Source organism: Manis javanica, chromosome 3 (assembly GCF_040802235.1).
Source record: "Manis javanica isolate MJ-LG chromosome 3, MJ_LKY, whole genome shotgun sequence".
NCBI lineage: Eukaryota > Metazoa > Chordata > Mammalia > Pholidota > Manidae > Manis > Manis javanica.
Window position 1 is genome coordinate 142,795,002 of NC_133158.1, and position 21,291 is coordinate 142,816,292.

Consider the following 21,291-nt stretch of genomic DNA (forward strand, 5'->3'; position numbering starts at 1 on the left):
AATTGTTTCCTCTTTGAGGAGTGACACGTATTAAAGGTATTTCAAGTTCAGAATCTCTTAAATTTGAAATGGCTGGATATATACATAGAAAAATGGAAACATATTCTGGGCTATATGAAATACAAATACTGCTTTTTTCAAGAGCAGGCCATACAACCTGCAGTTTTAAGACTGTGCATCACTAAATGGCATTTGGATCAATCCAACCAAGAGGGAATTTGATCAATAAACTCAGCAATACCCAGTAGGAGCCCTTCATGATGGATGGTGATGAACCCGTTGAGGCATAGCCTCTTTCCTAGTGCGAGAGTTAATTTTGTGTCAATTTGACTGACCACAGGGTGCCCAGATTAACATTCTTTCTGGATATGTCTGTGAGGTGTTTCCAGATGACATTAGTATTTGAATCAGGGCTCAGTAAAGTTGACTGCCCTCCCCACTATGGGTGGGCATTATCCTATCCATTGAGGGCCTGACAGAACAAAGGGTGGAAGAAGAAGGATTCACCATCTTTCCCTGCCTCACTGTTTCTGCTAGGACACCTCATCTCGTCTTCTCCAGCCCTTAGACTGGGACTTACACCATCATCTACCCTGGCTCTCAGACCTTTGGACTTAGACTGAATTATACCACTGGCTTTCTTGGGTCTCCAGCTTACAGATAACAGATCATGGGACTTCTCAGTCCCCATAATTGTGTGAACCAATTCCTCGTAATAAATCTCTCTCTCCCTAGTTATATCTCCACTGGTCATATCTATTTCCATATATATAGAAAAGATTATAATAATAAATATACTATATAATATTATATATATATATAGTAATACAGAGATATACTCTCTCTCTCTGGTTATATCTCTGCTAGTTACATACATTTCTATAGATAAATAGATATCCTACTGATCTGTTCCTCTGGAACCCTGGACTATCCCACTTGGAAAGGGTGGATCTGAACACACAGAGAGTTAGCAGCAGATAACAACACTGCCCACTTCTGAAGGGAAGACAAGATGATTAGGAGCGCTGAGCTGCTGTTACATCACAGTGTGCACTAGAGCTTCTGGGGGCTCCTGAACTACCCTGAGCAGTGTTCTCATTGAGGGTGGTCTGCTAAACATTCCAGTCTTGGGTATGTTGGAGGGATCGCCAGTTTGCCAGTTTCCCCAGAAGGTGTGAATATGTTACCTTACATGGCAAAGGGACTTTGCAGATGAGATTAAATTAAGGATTTTGAGGTAAGGAGATTGTCCTGGATTATCCAGGTTAGCCCAATATAGTCACAATGGTCCTTATAAAAGGGAGGCAGAAGTCAGAATCAGAGAACAAGTGATGTGATGTCAGAAATCGAGTTTGGAATGATAGACTCTAAAGATGAGGAAGGGGCCACAAGCCAAGGAATACAGGTAGCCATAGAAGCTGCAAGGGCAAGGAATTCTCCCCACAGAGCTGCTGGAAGGAACCAGCCCTGCCGACAACTTGCTATTAGCCCAATGACCTGATTTGGGGCTTCTACCTTCCAGAATTGTAAAGGATAAAGTTGTGTTGTTTTAAGGCACTAAGTGTGTGGTAATTTGTTACAACAGCAGTAGGAAATGAATACAAACATCTTTGTCCTCTTCCTCAGCTGAGACTGTGGACTGACTACCTTATGCCTTAGGCTCATTTAGGAAGAAACAGGCAGTGTGATGCAGGTTTCTGCACAGGCACATATGATGAAGGGCAAGACATCCACTCAGCACTTGTGATATAGCTGAACAGGGAAGACAGAAAATTGAAAGTCACTGGTCCCTGAGTGGAGTGAATGCTAAGAGCAGAAAGCCTAGCTTCAGGGGGCTGATTCACAAATAGGATGACGAAATCAGACCGCAAGTGTGTGTGGACCACAAGTTCACACTGCTTATCATGAAAGGAAACAAATTTGCACATAAATTCTAGAAGTAACAAAGCACTGGATTCTTACATAAAGGGAAATTCATAATACAAACAGATAATGTCTTCAAACAGCAGTTTCATAGAGATGTTCTTAAAACCTCAAGAAAATGAAAGCATATGCTTCAATTACAGCCTGAGGAAAGCAAGGCTTACAGGAACAATAAAAACTGAGTCAGAATATATTATTTGCAGTAATCTAACTTGATTAAAAAACCGAGTGAGTTTAAAGTACCTGAATGAATAACCAAAAGTGATTTAAGGGAAATGGTCCTACGCCTTAAGAAAAGTTGGTTTAAAAACCAATGCAATCCATTCACAATTGCATCAAAAAGAATAAAATACCTAGGAATAAACCTAACCAAAGAAGTGAAAGACCTATACCCTGAAAACTACAAGACAATCTTAAGAGAAATTAAAGGGGACACTAACAAATAGAAACTCATCCCATGCTCTTGGCTACGAAGAATTAATATCATCAAAATGGTCATCCTGCCCAAAGCAATATACAGATTTGATGCAATCCCTATCAAATTACCAACAACATTCTTCAACGAACTGGAACAAATTGTTCAAAAATTCATATGGAAACACCAAAGACCCTGAATAGCCAAAGCAATCCTGAGAAAGAAGAATAAAGTGGGGTGGAGGGGATCTCACTCTCCAACTTCAAGCTCTACTACAAAGCAATAGTAATCAAGACAATTTTGTACTGGCACAAGAACAGAGCCACAGACCAGTGGAATAGATTAGAGACTCCAGACATTAACCCAGACATATATGGTCAATTAATATTCAATAAAGGAGCCATGGACATACAATGAGGAAATGACAGTCTCTTCAACAGATAGTGCTGGCAAAATTGGACAGCTACATGTAAGAGAATGAAACAGGATCACTGTCTAACCCCATACACAAAAGTAAATTCAAAATGGATCAAAGACCTGAATGTAAGTCATGAAACCACAAAACTCTTAGAAAAAAACATAGGCAAAAATCTCTTGGACATAAACATTAGCGACTTCTTCATGAACATATCTCCCCGGGCAAGGAAAACAAAAGCAAAAATGAACAAGTGGGACTATATCAAGCTGAAAAGCTTCTGTACAGCAAAAGACACCATCAATAGAACAAAATGGTGCCCTACAGTATAGGAGAATATATTCGTAAATGACAGATCCGATAAAGGCTTGACATCCAAAATATATAAAGAGCTCACCCACCTCAACAAACAAAAAGCAAATAATCCAATTAAAAAATGGGCAGAGGAACTGAGCAGACATTTCTCCAAAGAAGAAATTCAGATGGCCAACAGACACATGAAAAGATGTTCCACATCACTAGTTATCAGAGAAATGCAAATTAAAACCACAATGAGATATCACCTCACACCAGTAAGGATGGCTACCATCCAAAAGACAAACAACAACAAATGTTGGCGAGGTTGTGGAGAAAGGGGAACCCTCCTACACTGCTGGTGGGAATGTAAATTAGTTCAACCATTGTGGAAAGCAGTATGGAGGTTCCTCAAAATGCTCAAAATAGACTTACCATTTGACCCAGGAATTTCACTTCTAGGAATTTACCTCAAGAATGCAGCAGCCCAGTTTGAAAAAGATAGATGCACCCTATGTTTATCACAGCACTATTTAAAATAGCCAAGAAATGGAAGCAACCTAAGTGTCCATCAGTAGATGAATGGATAAAGAAGATGTGGTAAATATATACAATGGAATATTATTCAGCCATAAGAAGAAAACAAATCCTACCATTCGCAACATCATGGATGGAGCTAGAGGGTAATATGCTTAGTAAAATAAGCCAAGTGGAGAAAGACAAATGCCAAATGATTTCACTCATCTGTGGAGTATAAGAACAAAAGAAAAACTGAAGGAACAAAATAGCAGCAGAATCACAGAACCCAAGAATGAACTAACAGTTACCAAAGTGAAAGAGACTGGGGAGAATGGGAGGGTAGGGAGGGATAAGGGTGGGGAAGAAGAAAAGGGGTATTATGATTAGCATGTATAATGTGGGGGGGGGGAAGGGGAGGGCTGTGCAACAGAGAAGACAAGTAGTGATTCTACAACATCTTGCTATGCTGATGGACAGTGACTGTAATGGGGTTTGTGGGGGGGACTTGGTGTAGGGGAGAGCCTAGTAAACATAATGTTCTTCATGTAATTGTAGATTAATGATAACCAAAAAAAGGGGGGGGATTACTCCCTGATAGGATAAAATTAACTGCAAATCAACTATTAATGCATGCTTTACATATCCTTAATTTTGATCTTTTAAAGGGTGTCGGATGATCAGCTATAGAAGTACATTTTTCTGATAATATTTCTTTCTCTTAAAAAAAAAGCAGTTCCTGTGTGGTGGTCTTCAATAGGTTCTTCACAATGGTATAAAGGTCATATCAAAGTGTGGGCAAAGGGTTTGTATGTGTTTATACAGAGGATCAAAGTCTAATTTGGCTACTCAGAAAATGAATTAAGACACGATATGAAGAAGAACTTCCAACATCAACATCCTCTGAAAGAGTCATTCCAGAAAATGATCATCAAAAAACTTCAACAAAGATCCTGGTGCTGTTGCAGTTGTAGCTGCATTCGTCCCACCGGTTCCTGGACTTGCCATTGGAATGAAGAAGGAGGTATCTAAGCTGGCTGTGCATACAGTAAAACAACAAAGTTGATTGGATCTATACTGTTGGAACTCAACCACGAATTAGGAGAAGTGCAAGTTGCAGTGCTCCAAAATCGTGTGACTATAGACTATCTACTGTTAAAAGAACATATGGGATGTGAACAGTTCCCAGGAATGTGTTGTTTCAATGTGTCTGATTTTTCTCAAACTATTCAAATTCAGTTAGACAATATCCATCATACTATTGACAAGTTTTCACAAATGCCTAGGGTACCTAACTGGTTTTCTTGGTTTCACTGGATATGGCCGGTAATTGTAGGTCTGCTTTTGTTACGTATCTGTGTTTCTATTCTGTTAATGTGTGTACACAATTTAATTAGTAGTTTGTTAAAACCTATACATGCTTATGTTACTCTACAAGAAATTATGTCAAAGAAATAATCAATCTTCCCATGTTTTCTTCCATCTGCTACTTCTGTAGCTTTTCTTCTTCCTTCCTAATTATAGCCTTTAGTAGAATTCGTGCCTCATATTGAAAATTACCGAGTATCATAATTATTCCAAGTGGTAAAGATACCTCAACACAAATTCTGTGCATAGAAGCCACAGGGCATAAATCTGCAAAGAAGTAAAAAGCTAACCTTTTCAAAGAATATTGCTTCTCTCTCACTTACCAACTTTACATTTCCCTGTATGGCCCCAGAAGATGACTGGCTAGCCAGAGACAGCTAAGATTCCTCAAGAGAGGAACAACCTAAGACAGGCACAGTTGCAGGTGGGCCATCAGGTGTGAAATTGGGGATCAACAGAGGTGAGGCTTAGAACCTCAACCCCATTTTGAAAGAAGTCTGCATCCGTGGATGTTTTGTTGCCCTTGTCTAGCTTGGATTAATACTTAGTCTATAGGCACAGACCTGATCATCTACACTTGCCCTCTTACAGCACTAAATTATGCTTTCTATCTTTATCTTGCAGCTACCTACCACTTCAGCATTTTATTTAAAAAAAAAGTAAGGGAGAAATGTGGGATTCACATATAAATCAAGTATTAAGATCAAATGAATAATCATATCTGACTTGATTGCTTATAGTTCATGATGCGTGATCAAAACCGAAAGTTTCTGTGATATGACTGCCCTTGCACCGTTCACCATGTAAGAACTTATTCACAATGTAAGAACTTGTTCACCATGTAAGAACTTGTTCATTATGCTTCAGAAGATTGGAGACTGATGAGAGTTAGGCTTGGGGTTGATTAATGATTGTGCATTGAGTCCCTTATACAGAATTCTTTGTTGTTAACAACCATTTGATTAATAAATATGAGAGATGCCCTCTAAAAAAAAAACAAAAACCGACGCATTAAAAACTGAAGGAACAAAACAGCAGCAGACTAACGGACACCAAGAAGGGATTAGAGATTACCAAAGGGGAGGGGTGTGGGAGAGTGGGTGTGGAGTGAGGGAGACAGGGTTTGAGGAGTATTATGAATAGTATACAAGGTGTAGGGGGGTCAGGGGGAAGACAGTGTAGCACAGAGAAGACAAGTGACTCTGTGGCATCTTACTACACTAATGGACAGTGACTTCAATGGGGTATGGAGGGGACTTGATAATATGGGTGAATGTAGTAACTGCAATGTTTTTCATGTGAAACCTTCCTTAGAGTGTGTATCAATGATACCTTAATTAAAAAATGCATTAGCAATGATTTCTTTTTTTAACAGAGAAATTGAACAGGTTTCACCTGTGCGGACAGGACCTGCATCTGTTTATGTAACTACTAAATCTCTGGATTATAACAAGCAAAGTAGATTTGAAAATCTTTTCCCAGTGTGGGTAGCTGAGGGCACTAACTCCAGGCAGCTCAATTCTAAACTGCATATTGCAGGATTTACACTCTACTGCAGATCCTGGTTTGTTCGTAAGGAACCAAATAATCTGATATATTTGCACTGATTAGGGAGTAATGATACTGCATATTGTGTACTTTTTTTAATGGAATGTTGGAAGGCACACACAGCATACCACGCCCATACAAATTTCTTACAACTCATTTCTCTGAAAAAAATGAGTGAATATTCTGACTTGATTAGGTTTCACCTTTAGCAATCATGGAATCCTACATCCTCCATTTACAATGCCCCAGTACCAGTGGGAAAAAGTGGGGTAGAGATTGGGATTCTTAACTCCTCCAGCATAGCTCCCTCTAATCCCACACTTGCCAGGTTATGAGCTGGATTTTAGTTCACAAACTCAGGATTACAAAAAACATTCCCTTTCTCTCAGTATTTGTTGTCATTCTTTCTATTTTATTACCTTCATTCTTTTAACTCAGTTCAATTTTTGTTTGGGGCTTCCATCCTGCTGGACAGAGAGGAAATACAGCCTCAGGCCTGGGAACCTCCCACCCTGGTTGGGCAGGTATCCCAGAATCTTGGGCAGTGGAACGGATGCAAGGAAACACTGACTGAGAGAGACATCCATCACCACAGCCGGCAGCCCCTAGAACTTCAGGGTCTTCCCACTGCTGCCCTAGCTTACCCGGCTCACAGGAGTCTCTCTGAAACTGCCCAACCTGCTTTCTCTGCTCTAATACCTTACCATCCTCCCAAAGCCCTGCCTGGAAATTAAACAAGCAGCTAAGAGAAATGAAACCAGATCTGATACTAGCTGTGAGATTAGCAAATTATGCAACCTCTCTATGTCTCAATTTCTTCATTTGCAAGCAGGGAATATAGTATATAACTCAATGGGTTGTGAAAAGTAAATACATGGCCACACACTTAGAATAGTGTCTGGTATATCAGAATCCCAATATTTTTTTATTAAAAAAACTTATAGTAAGGTACATACAATAAAATGCACAAATCTTAGTATACAGCTTGATGAATTTTTTTTATTAAGGTATTATTGATATACACTCTTATGAAGGTTTCACATGAAAAAACAATGTGGTTACTACATTTACCCATATTAACAGCTTGATGAATTTTGACATGTGTATGTATTTATGTAACCACCACCCAGATAAAGATATCAAACATTCTTACTAACCAAATGTTTTGATATTCACTAAATGTAAGCTCCACAAAGGGAAAGCATCTTTGTGTATTTTTTCACTGTTCTTGCAACAGTGCAGGGTGTATATAGAAGTTATCTGAATGAATGAATGTTGAAAGATTCAGGGCATGTGACTTCTCTATCCCAGGACTTCAGAGTTTGTTCTCCTTGTGTTCCCTCTTTCCAGTTCTGAGAAATCTCTCTCTAGTCTCAGAGAAATATTTTTTTCTGGCTGATATATTGTTCCTATGCTTTCTGACCCACCCCCTCCTCATCTCTGCTCCCAAAGCTATGAAGACTACACTTGCTTTTCTCCCAACCACATCCCTCCATGGAAGCAAAGAATAGACTTAGCTACCTTCTTCACTGCAAGAAGGAGAAAGGAGAAAATACAGAAGAAGAGTTAAGTTTAAAAACCTCAAGAAACTATCCCACCCCAAGCACTTTAGTTTACATGAATAAGTCCTACGGTTGTGCAAAATTATAAGGCTTTTTCTTGTAACTTATATGAAATTCAACTCACACCTGCTCAAATGGTAAGCTGAATTTAATCTGTGTCTGATTCACGGCCACATCACCATAGTACCCTGCTGGTCAAAAAAGAACTTCCTCCTGGATCCCTTGGCCAGGACAGAGTTTGCTCTTGGGCGGCCATGTCATTGAAACCATATCAGTAAGCAATTTGCCTTCTTTGATAAAAGCGCTACTCCAGTTGTTAGTTGCACACATAGCCCACGCCCAAGCATACCACATACACTTTCTAAATAGAGGTGGGGCAAAGACCTTAATGTCAGCTTCCTGCCAAGTCAACATCACAGTAATGATTTCCCTCTCCACCCTCCCTCCTACCTAGTTCACCATCTTCAGCTCTAGGCAGCCTAGATAGTTACCAGCCTCCTATTTGTTAGCCAAAGCAATTTGAGTTGCATCACCAAATGACACACCCGGGACGGCTCATTTGCCCATATCCGGTTACACCAGCCCTGCTGCCTACTAGATGCCTTCTCACCCTTCACTTTCATGAAGAGCCCTAAAATCTGGAGTCAAAGTTAACTGGGCTTCTTCTGGGACAGCAGCACCACAGCCTAACATTTATGGTAAGATTGATAAACACTCCATCTCAAAACAGAAGTTGGTTTAGGGTTTTAGGTAAGATGTATTTTCTGGTTTAGTACAGGTATGACTGAGATTAGATTTTAGTCTAATCTGTACTGCCTAGAGCTGAAGATGGTGAACTATGTTATTGGCAAAGACATCTCTCTCTCTCTCAGCCTAAACATTCTCCGGAATTCACTATTATAGTATACTCACATGGTAAATATTGATAAGGATAGGAAACGACATAATATGGAGGGAGATAAGAGCTCTGGATTGAAATCCATGTAACTGCATCCCAAATAACAGTCTGTCACTATCTGACCTTGAGAAAGTCAGTGACCTGGTCTGGATACAGTTTTCCCACCTATGTTATATGAGATATTTTTTGAAATATTTTCATATCCTACAATTATCTTTGCCTATGGTAGCCCACTTATTGACTCTGTGGCATCTATTCCTTTAGAAGGGCAGAAAACATTAGAACAAAGGGTGAGCATCCATGCTCAAAGCTGCTTTTTATTAAAATCCATAGTGATGCAATAAATCTAAAATCTCTAAATTCTTTCAGCTTCCTTTATATAACAAAAGCAAACCTTGGAGTAGGGTAACCAACTCCTCCCAGTTTGTCCAAGACTTTCCTAGTCTTAGCACTGAAAACCCAGCATCCCAGGAAAATCAGGATAATTGGTTGTTCTACTTGCAGGTCTGGACCTACAGTTTAATTAGGAGCTCTAGTGTAGACATTACTTAAGACAGAAGAGAAAGACTGGTAAGAATGTGAGCTCCAGGAGGACGGTGTACTCCAGTCATCTATTAACAAACCACTCAAAAGATTGACTTAAAATGACAGCAATCATTTATTTTGTTCATGGATCTGAGCACTGAATAAATAGGCTTAGCTACGTGCTTCTTGCTCAGGGTGTCTCCGAAGGGTGCAGTCAGACAGGCTGAAAGCCTCAACATCTTGAAGCCTCCTTAACAACATCTGGGCTGGGCACACTTGAACAGCTAACAGCTCAAGTTCCTCAGATCTCTCTCTCTTTCTCTTTCATCTCTCCACATGATCTCCCCAAATGGTGGTCTCAGGATAGCTGGACTTCTCACACAGTGGCTGAAGGTTCCCACAGCAAGTCCGAAGAGAAGCCAGCAGAAGTGGCTTGGCCTTTTCTAATCTATCTTTATATCACACATCACTTCTGCCATATTCTGTTCATTGAGGAAGTCCCAAATGTCCACCCATGTTCAAGGGAAGTGACACAGACTCCACCTCTTGATGGAAAAAGTATCAAAAGAATTTGCAGACACTTTTAAAACCACCATATGGAGGAAGAAGGACATATGCCCCTTCCAGTTCAGAGAATTTGCTAGGAGGAAGAGAGGCAGGGAAAGCAAGTTGTGAGATACGTATGTGTTATGGATCACTATGCAGACCATAAGGTCAGAGATATCAGACAGGACAAGAGCCAACAAGAAAGCTAAGAGCAGAGGAGCTGCTGCCACCACCTCTTCACACCTCCGGGAAGATGCGACCACACAGGGCGCCAACAATGAACAGCTGCAGTGAAGGAGGAGCACAGCCCAGTGCGATAGTGAGAGCATCAGTCACCCGAAGCCTTCCTCGGCTCTCACGCGGCACAGAAGGGACTTCAGGTTCCTGCCTGAGCCATGAAGGATGTAGCAAGATGATCCTGCTGCTGTCAGCGATGAGGAGGCACAGACGCGCCTCAAGTGGGAGCCACAGGAGTCCTCAGACTTTAGGGGAATGAATTGTGACATCAGAGAAAACAGAAGTAGGGGTAAATCTGCAGGAAGACATCCACGCCAACCAATCCCAAAGATTGCCTGAGTTCTCCAGAGACAGGTCATCTAAGCGCCTCCAACCCCATCAATGACTAGCGGGCCAAGGACAAGACAAGAGATCTGGTTCTGTCAGATTCGAGACAGGAGGGGCTGGAGGACGGCTGACACTGATGTGTGGACCCACGGCCTCTCTCTTCCCTGCCACCCTGCAAAGGCAATGGAGTCACCTAAAAGTGATGAATCTATCATATATCGGCAGGTTTTAATTTATGGTCCCTTCTTTCAGTCTCAACTCCTATTTAGGTGGCAACTGTGAGGAAAATCAGGTTGGTTATAGTGGGAGAAAAAATAGTATTTCTTTCTGCACATGTAAGTCATAATATTAAACTTGTCCCTGAGGAATATCAAAAATAGAAACCACTCTTCTGATTGCTGCCCTGCAGCTACAACAGCTCCTTTTGCTTGCCTCTGACGTGCCAAGCCATTCCTCCCTTGCACCTTTGCTCCTGTGGTTCCCTCTGTCTGGAATGTTCTCTCAGCTGGCTCTTCCCACCTTTCAGATATCACATTGAATGTCAACTTCTGAGTAAAGTGTTCATTTTCTGCTCTGCCAAAAGGGATCTACTCCCGTTTCCCTGGGTCTCAACACCTATTTTTTTTTTCTAATAAATGAATCTTCACCCAACCTGCTCCTCTCCAGACTTCCCATCTCAGGAAATGGTCCTACCCAACTGCTTAAGCCAAAGGCCTCAGTATTACTCTCATTTGGCCTCACACCCACATCCAATCCAACCATAGTCCTCACTCCTCTTGCTCACCTCTGCCACCACTCTATTCTAGCCTATAACTTTATTGCCTGGCCAGACTGCAGTGCTAGTCTCCCCACTCCTGTTCTTGCCTTTCTACCATTCCATATCACACTCAATGAAGTCACTAAAAAATATAAATCAGACTCTGCAACTCCTGTGCTTAAACCCTCAATGCCTCAGAAGTCCTCTCCTAGGCCCACAAGGCCTACAGGGTCCCAGCCCTCAAGCTCTCCACTTAACTCTCCCTCCCTACGCACTGGTCTGCTTCCTATTCTTTGAACCTGCCAGTCACCTTCCTGCCCCAGGGCCTTAGCTCTTCCTCTACTTGTGACAATATCTCCCAAACTCTTAACACAGATAGCCCCTTCTCATCATTCAGGTCTCAGCTTAAATACCATCCCACAAAAGCCCTCCCTGAGCCCCTCCTATCCCCATCAGACAGTCTCCTTACTTTTCTGTACATCAGTTAACATTGTGATGAATTTGGCAGCTCATAGGCTTACTTTTTAATTACCTACTCTCTCCTTCACAGACACACTTATGTAAGCTTCCTCAGAATAGGTCCCTATGTCCCCAAATCCAGAACAGTATCTGGCTCAGAGGTACTCAGAAACTATTGAAGGAACAAATGAATGGATGAATGAACAGCTTGAAAACCACTTATTCTCTGAAGAGGAGCATTTTCTGGTCTCAGTCTCCTCTAAGTTGGTCTCCAGGGCACCTTTCAGTCAAATGTCCAGGTCACCTTCTGTAATCACACGTGCACGCTAACAGTTGGCTCTACAAGGGTGTCTTTTCTCTATAGTTTAAAGAGCTCTTTCAATCTTCTCCTAGAGTACAGATGCACATCTGCCAAATAGGGTAAAACTTCACTAGGTAGATAATACAGTTCATACTTGCCAATAAGGTAAGGCAGGGCCAAGTAAAGTGTAAATTCCTCATTACAACAAATGATACAATAAATTGCCTATGCTCCAGGTCTATTTATGTCTGGCACTTAACTTTACTTTGAAATTGGGCTTCTCTGGACTTGAGCCCAAATTTAAGAAAACTCAAGAAAATGTGGAATTAAGACTCTATTAACTGCAAACGGTTTGTTGTATTCCTAACTGGGGCAATATCCTTTATTGTCAGCAGTCCTTGGTTTTCAATTTTGATTCATTTTTCAAGTTCTTCCTGATAAAAAAGCTATGTGGGTGAAGAAATACTCTTTTATTTTGGCAGGGCTCCCAGCTACATGATGCAGCTTGGTACCTCCAGGCAAATGGCAACAGGACCCAGAACTTCAAGCTCTCCTTCAAAACACTTCTCTTTAAAGAACTATAAAGTGACTCTAAATGCTCTTTGAGCTTCAAAACAAACAGCTGAAGCCAGTCCTCATGCACTTTTACCATATATATAGACACATTTAGCTTCACAGTCTGAAGGCATAAAAGCAGCAGCTTGGGGAAAAAGAAGAAATTTGATGAAAAAAAGAGTAATCAATAAAAAAAAAATCTAAGATGCACATGAAAAACTTCCTTACTCTGTTCTGTACCTTCAGAATCAGAACCACCCTTCAAGTTTCACTTCAGAAATCACCTTCTCCAAGAAGTATTTCCCGAGTCTTGCAGGCCACTTTACGATCTCCTTCCTCTCAATTCCTGCCTCACTTCACTTGGAATGTCTCAGTTTATTTGACTTAGAGATTATAGGTGGTTGTTGATAGGCTCATCTCCCAGCAGACCATGTCCCATTCACTGACTAGCTTCCCAACTGCCTGTAAGCACCTAAAGGACAAGAACTCCCTCTAACTCACCTAGAACATTCATCCAGGCCCAAAATCACACTTTATTTTTATGTTAAAATTATTAATTCCTCCATTCAAAGCACTAATAAAATACAGGTGTTTTTTAGTTTTTTTTAAAGGATTTTCACTTAAATTTTTTTAACTTTTTATTTTAAATAGTTATGGTATCCTTCATCCAGCTTCTCTCAACAGTGACATATATACAAAATCAAAACAAGAAATTGACATTGATAAAATACTGTTAACTAGTCTACAGGCCATGTTCAATTTTTATCAGCTTTTACGTGCATTCATGTGTGTGTTTCTAAGCAACATATGCATATGCAATCCCATGTATATATAATTATGTAGCCATCACCACAGTCAAGATACAGAACTTTCATCACAAAGGAATCTTCTCATACTCTCCTTTTATGTTCACATTCCTTCCCAAAGCCTATCCCTGCTCCATCACAACCACTAATCTGTTCTCCATCTCTATAGTTTTGTCATTTGGAGAATGTTATATGAATGGAATTATAAAGTATATGACCTTTTGAGACTGACTTTTTTCACTAAGCCTAATGCCCTTGAGATCCATCCAGGTTACTGCATGTATCAATAGTTCATTACTTGTTATTGCTGAGTGGTATTCCCTGGTTGAATATACCAGGGTTTGGCTATTCTGTTTCCAGTTTAGAGCTATTAAAAATAAAGCTGCTATAAACATTCATCTACAGATGTGTGTGAGCATAAGTTTTCATTTCTCTGGGGTAAATACCCAAGAGTACAATTGCTGGTAAGTGCATATTTAATTTTATAAGAAACTGCCAAACTATCTTTCCAGTGAGGCTATGCCACTCCGACTAAAGATGCATGAAAAATTGTTTCCCTGCATTATTCTCTCCAGCATGTGGTACTATCATTATTTTTTATTTTGGCTCATCTGTTAGGTGGGTAGTGATATCTTGGATTTTACCTTGCATTTTCCTAATGGCTAATGATGCTGAACATACTTCATGTGTTTATTTGCCATGTATCTCCTTTTGGTGAAATATCTCTTCAAGCCTTTGGCCCATTTTCTAATTGGATTGTTTGAGTGTTGAATGTGGAGACTTTTTGTATATTCTTTGCCAAATATGTGGTTTACAAATGTTTTCTCTTAGTCTGTAGTTTGTCTTTTCATGCTCTTAATAGGGTCTTTGCAGCGCAAGCTTTGGATGCAGTCCAATTTATTAACTTTTCCTTTCATGGTTGGTGTTTTTTGTAGCATATCTAAGATTTCACTTAGTCCTAGGTCTAGAAGATTTTCTCCTGTTTTATTTTAAAAGTTTGTATGGTTTTACATTTACACTTAAATCTATGATTCATTTTGGATTAATCTGTGTATAAAGTATGGGAATATGTCCTGGTTTTTTGGGTTTTCTTTTTTACCTGTGATTGCCCAATTACTCTAGCACCATTTGTTGAAAAGATTCTCTTTCTTCCACTGAATTGCTTGCCTCTTAGCCAAAAGCAGTTAGCAATATATTCTGAAAAGAATTGAAAACAGGTACCCAAGCCAGTTCACGTACACGTTTGTACAAAACAGCACTATCACAATAGCCAAAAGGTGGAAAGAGCCCAAATGTCCATCATTTGATGAATGGATAAACCAAATATGGTATATACACATAATGGGATATTATTCAGCCATAAAAAAGGAATGAAGTACTGACACATGCTCAAGGTGAATGAACATTGAAACATGCTAAGTGAAAGAAGCCAAATACAAAAGATCACTTATTATGTGATTCCAATTATATGAAGTATCCTGAATAGGTAAATTCATACAGATGGAATGCAGATTGGTGGTTACCAGGGTCAGGGAAGGAGGGGGATTGGTGAACAACTGCTTAACTGGTACAGAGTTTCCTTCTGGGGTAATAAAATGTTTTGGAACTAGATAGATATAATGATTGCACAACACTGTGCACTAAATGTCACCTTAAAATGGTTAATTAATTTTATACTATGTGAATTTAACCTCAATTTTAAAAAAATCAGTTAGACATATTTGTGTGGGTCTAATATCCAGCCTTGATTATTATAGATACATAGCTAATATCATGCTTTTTACATAAACAGCCAACTACAGGTGAGCTAAATGGACACTTGCTCCTCAGTGTCTTTTTCTTTTTCTCTCACTGTGCTGTGAGTTTTGCCCCAACATAAATTCACAGGCCCTGTCACATGCAAGTAGAGACTGGCTTTGCTGACACAAATTGGCACAGGATCTCAAGAAATTAGAAATTCAGTCAAGGTTGATTCATATTGTCAGTTTTATTTTCTGCTTCCCCATCTTACTGTCAAAAAAAAATCTCCAAGTATTAAATGTAATACTTTTATGTATTATTTAAAATTGTGTGCATGATTAATTTAAGTGGAGAAAGGAGTGTTCTTAATCTTCCTATTCTCTTTGCAGTTATTTAGAATGTGCATTACTAGCTTATCAAGATATTTAGATTTTTACAGCTTTACTAATTTCAGATTTTATGTATGAGAAAGCTCCTGGCAGGTATTTCAAAGACACCCATAAACTGTCACCAAGAGCTGTACTGGGATTAGAACATCTTTAGAGCCATGGGACATTCTAGCCTCCCACTTATGGAAGGTTGGGCCTGTAACTAGGTTTCTTCACCAGCCAGAGTGAAGGCTAATAGGGTTGCACAGCTCAGACTCATGCCTTTGCTTGAAAAACTGAAGAGCTTAGTTGTTGTATCACACCTATGATTTGTTGACTATATGGATTTTATATGAAGATTGATTTTTGCTGCCTTGTCCTTCCCTCTCAGATTTCTACAGAGAGATGATAAAGAGAAGCTGCTCATGACAAATCCCTGCTTAAAATCTTCCACTGATCTCAGAATGAAGTCCAACATCCCAGCATGTTGTATAAACCCCTCAGCTCTCCAGCTTCCTCTGGCCCCTTCTCCAACCCTGAGTCCCAGTCTCATAACAAAATATCCCAATTTCCAATATTTTGCCATGTTCTTGCTTGACCCAGTGCCTTTGCATATGCTATCACCCTTCTAGCTTGGCTCGGATAACCCAACCTGGAAGGTCTCTGTGATCCCTTACAGTCAGGTTAGGGATCTCTTCATGTTTCCCCCTTCCATGGTGACTCTTACCTGAGTTGTAATTCCCTGTTGACTTGTTTTTCTTCCTCATGAGACCAAGGACAGATTATGACAGGCATATAGTAGATGCTCAACAAATATTTCTTAAATGAATAATTAATTCATTATCTTATCAGAGATTTTTCTTGAATACCTATTATGTGTCGGACACTATTTTCTTTGTGGGAATATAGCACTTTACAAAGCAGGAAGTCCCTGCATTATTGGAGCTTATATTATAAAAGAAAAGGAGACAGACAATAAATCAGTAAATTAATAAATATATAGTAAAGTTTCAGGCAGTGATAAACTATGTGAAGAAAAGAAAAGCAGAGTGAATGAGTGAATGAATGAAAAATTCAAATGAATGAATAGAAATCAGGCCATTCAGACTACTGCCAGAAGCCAATAGTACAATTCAAACTTGAAATCACATGGATTTCTTAATTTGTAATAAATCCTACAAATATTCACTGACTGTCTTCTAGTTGTCAGCCACTACTAGTTCAGGTCTGGGATACAGCAGTGGATAGAACAATTTTTACTAGGAATTTTTATTCCTGTCCTTGAGCTTACATATGAATGTTGGCAAGTAAATATGTATCAGAGGCTGATGAGTGTTTTGAGGAAAATAAAGCAAAGAAAAGCCAAAGAAACTCCTGAGTATGTATGGTGGAGAGGATAGTAGTTTGTATTTTAAATACTCAAGTTAGAACTCAAAAGAAAGTGGCATCAGAGCAGAGTACTGCAGGAGGTAAGGGAGCAAGCAAGTGGATATCTGTAATGAATAGTCCAAACCGAGAGAATAGAAAGTACAAAAACTCTGGGGCAGGGGTGAGGCATCTAAACCTGAAAACTGCTCCTAACTGAACTAGACAGAGCTGGAGAGATCTGAGTGTGAGACTTGGAGACCCCACGTAGTGGTTGTATGGCTTTAACCACGTTTTTAATTTCCTTAGGTATCCAATTCCTCATTTGTAGAATTAATGACTATCTAAAAATGTGGTCATGCTACTCCAACAGGATAAGGGACCCTATAAACAGTAAGTCTCACAAATGTCAGTTTTAACTATCTTCTCAGATACCTTGTCTTCCAAGATTTCCAGGAATGTTAACTAGATCATTTAGTGATCTAGTTACAATAATCAGTTATGCTGAAGAAGTACTTGTTAAATCTAAATGCAACAAGAAATCATAGAATTTTCAGTTTCTTGCAGTATGTTTGCACTATTATTTGTATACTATGACTTATTTAACATGTTTTCAATCTCAGTATTTCTTGGAAAAGCTAAGATTTCTGATCACTAACAGGATCTAGACTTCCTGTATCATTCGGGTTAACGATTCTTAAGCCTGATACTCAGTTTGTTATTGCAGTATACATATAGCCTTTTTCAAGTTGACTTTGATTCCTGATTGTAGACGTTGATCACATTATTCTTATCACATTTTATGATTTAAAATTCAATCCAGCTATTCCTTCAGTGCTATGTGGAAAAGAGTCCCTATCATTTTTAATTTAGATAAGTATAGCTCCTAAATTCAGGGAGTTTGCAGTCTGAACCTCCTAGATATCGGGGACAGGCTCTATAGGAATACCTGTATTCTATTGGGAATATTTAATCTGGTAGGATAGTTACCTAAAAGGTGATTTAAGCTTTCATTATGATCCCTAATTGAAATTTTATATTACACATTATTATATAAATTATATGTAGTACAATATAGTTATATATGCAAAGTTACATTTGTGTATGTTATAGGCAATACAAGAGATTTTTAAGTGTAATTTTATAGTATATGATCCTTTAGGAAACAATGCAGTTATACATAGAGAATTCACAAGATAAGGCGGCATGTGATGAGTGACAAATGAGTGGCACAGACAACAGAGGGAAGGGACCTCAGAGGAGGGATGGCTATTCACTGAACTGGACATTCAGGAAAGTCTTTGCAGATAGGTTGGGACTTGAATTAAGGACACATGATTTAGAGATGAAGGAAGAGGAGAAAGAAAGGTATGGCAAAGGCCCAGAGATGATACCTATAGAGGATGTTTGAGGGACACTGAACAAAACAATATAGTTGGAACTGAGGGTAGATCTGAAGTAGAAGCTTTTACAGGAATATATTTCAAACAAAGAGTGGAAAGAATAGTTGAATAGGAGAAAATATAGAAGGCCTTGAATGACTTGATCACTGATACATACACTACTGGAGGGAACAGTAAATTGACGTAACTTTCTAGGGACAGTTAAGCAGTATTTCTCAAAATGTATATACCCTTTGATTTAGCAATCCTACTTTTAGGAATTTAAGTTTATAATCAGAGAAAATCCCAAATACTTACATAAAGGGATGCTTATTTTGGTATTTGCTTATATTAGGAAAATAAAACTAACTCCCATATACTAAATTGGTGATAAATAATAGCATCTCCAAATATGGCATCCAATGCAGCCATGAAAGCAAGTTTTTCAGTATTACTAAGGCAATGAGCAGACAATGTAAACATAAAGTGAACAGAGCAAATCAGAAAAGTCTTTATACAAGGACAGAAAACTTTTCCCTTCTTCCCTTCTAGGTTCTTTGGCTATCCTAATAATTAAATTGATGAAGATTAACAGGAGAAAAAAAAATTAATTTCATAGGTACAGGAGCTCCATAAAAAACAGGAGATTTAAAAAAGTGACCAAGCAGGCAGCTTTTATACCTGTCTGACAAGAAAACAATAAATTTGTGAAGAATTAACATGACAAAGGGGTTTGGGCTTGGGGAGTAAACTAATTAAGTAGTTTTGTTTAGGCAGCCTTCTCAGACCCAAATGCCACGTCCTGTGGTAAGAATGCCTCCTGACAGAAGGTACCATGTATTCAGGGGACAAAGGAGAGTCAAAGTGTCCTTCTTGCACTGGCTGTTTCTCAAGTAATTTTAATTCAAAATAATCAATATGCCACAGTGGCATATTTCAGGTGGCATATGCTGTTCTTCATTAATTCCAATTTTTTAAAGATTATATAAGACAGGCAAGGAATATACCAAATGTTAACAGTGATTAATGGTGTGCTTTTTTTCCCATCAAAACAGTCAATATTTATCTGTCTTGTGCTTCATCTCCTCAGGGCCACTCTGATAAACTGGTAATGTAGAGAAAGATACTCAGTGCAGTACAGAGTGGATGGCTGCCTCTCTCATGGAAGACAGCTGTCTTAAATAACAGAGTCCTCCCAAAACCAATGACTTTAGTCCAAGGCAGTGAACAGCCAACAATACAGACACATGAAGGGAGGTAAGCTTTGAGTTTCTCATATCACACCAGGTAAGAACAGGAACTTCAGTTAATGTTTACCTGGGTGCCAGGCACTGTGCTAGTGCTTTTCAAGATGGTCTCATTTAAACCCTGAACAGTCCTATGAGTTAGGTACCAGTATTATTCTCATTTTGTAATGGAGAGAAATTGAAGCACAAAAAGGTTAAAAAACTTCCTGAAAGGCACAGAGCTAACAAAAGATAGAGCCAAGATCCAAATGCAGACAATGATTCCGGAGTTTACATTAACTACTACACTCTCTCACCAGTTTTAACAGAAAACAGAAAAAACAATCCATCCTGTACATCTCCTCATCCTAAGGTCACGTGTTGCAATGACCTTGGTGAAGAGAGAGGCACCATACAATCAATTAAGAAAATTCATGAATGGGCCCTGTAGGACCATCTTGGTACTAGATCTCGAATTTACTACCATTGTGACTTTGGGCAGGTCATAACCCCTCCAAGCCTTGACTTTCTCATGCATAAAAAGGAAAATAATAAATATTACCTGACCTGCAGGCCTCCCAGGATGGCTATAAAGATCAAAGGAAACAAAACACATTAAAGTGCTGTGAAAACTATCAAGTGCCATACTTGTAAAAGGTATTAGGCATAATACCAGCATGGAACTCTCAGAGTCTTGAGATTGGAAACCAGATTGCTCTGAGAAGCCCTCCAAGGGTCATTCTCAAGGAGGATATCACACAATCCCACATCTGCTACAGCTGTGACCTGAATATAGTGATGTGTTATTTGGAACAAGGCACCTGATTTGCATGGACACTGAGATAAGCTAAATAACAATATTTACACAACCCAAATCCTGACCTGGAAAGTCATTCAGAGAACTTTCATCGATACTCTGATAGTTAAGGTCCTTCCTGATTCATGAGGAAAAACATAACAGGCAAATAATGACGGTGTCCTCCACATACCAGGCCCTGCCTGTGCTAGAACCCTCACAGACATCTTCTCTAAGTTTCAAGGAATACCTGCTATTATCCCCATTTTACAGTTAAGAAAACAGGCTCAGAAAAGTTAATCAGCTTGCCTACCAGGCAGCTAAGGGATAAAGAGAAAATTAAGGGATGATGACACAATTTTGTTTCTCCATTTCTGTTCCTATAAAGTTATCTAAACTCCTTTTTCTGTTCAGTCCCTTCAAAATGAAGGTAATTTATAAATCAGATTATTTCTTGGGTTTCTGTTGACATGTTAGATGAGTAAAACTGACATTGATCCAAAATATTTTATTATAATATATACAATTATTTTGAGACCAAGGCATGGAGGCAAGACTCATGAAAATTGTGTTAATAGGAAATCATTTTGTCTAACGTTTTTCTTAAGAGGGAAAAATTTTTTACTTTCAATTAAGAGAAATGAAAGGAATATTTACAACAAATATGACACATTCTTAATGTCAGTAATAAATAAACTCATAGAATTTTGTTAAGTTCATTTATACATAAACAAATTGCCCAAAAAACAGGCAGACAATTCATAAAGAAATATAAATTTTTATCAAATATATGGAAACTCACTGATAATCAAGTAAAGTTAAACAATGAGATTCCACATTTTACATACTAAAAGATTTTTAAATTTTTAATATTTAATGTTGGTGAGTGTGATTCTCATGCTCTGCTGTGTAGAACTGCATAACAGAAGAACCTTTATGGAAAGTGATTTGGTGATTTGTGT

General features: G+C 39.0%; 2 protein-coding genes across 5 annotated transcripts in view; one reads left to right on the top strand and one right to left on the bottom strand.

The window, feature by feature from the left end:
- Positions 1-14,553, top strand: part of SPTSSB (serine palmitoyltransferase small subunit B) — a 68,220-nt gene extending 53,667 nt beyond the window's left edge. Inside the window, exon 3 of the transcript XR_012129392.1 lies at positions 12,574-14,553. The gene's annotated coding sequence lies outside the window, so the exon portion shown is untranslated. The remainder of the gene's footprint in view (positions 1-12,573) is intronic.
- Positions 1-21,291, bottom strand: part of NMD3 (NMD3 ribosome export adaptor) — a 129,326-nt gene that overhangs the window by 43,500 nt on the left and 64,535 nt on the right. The gene's annotated exons all lie outside the window — the stretch shown is intronic.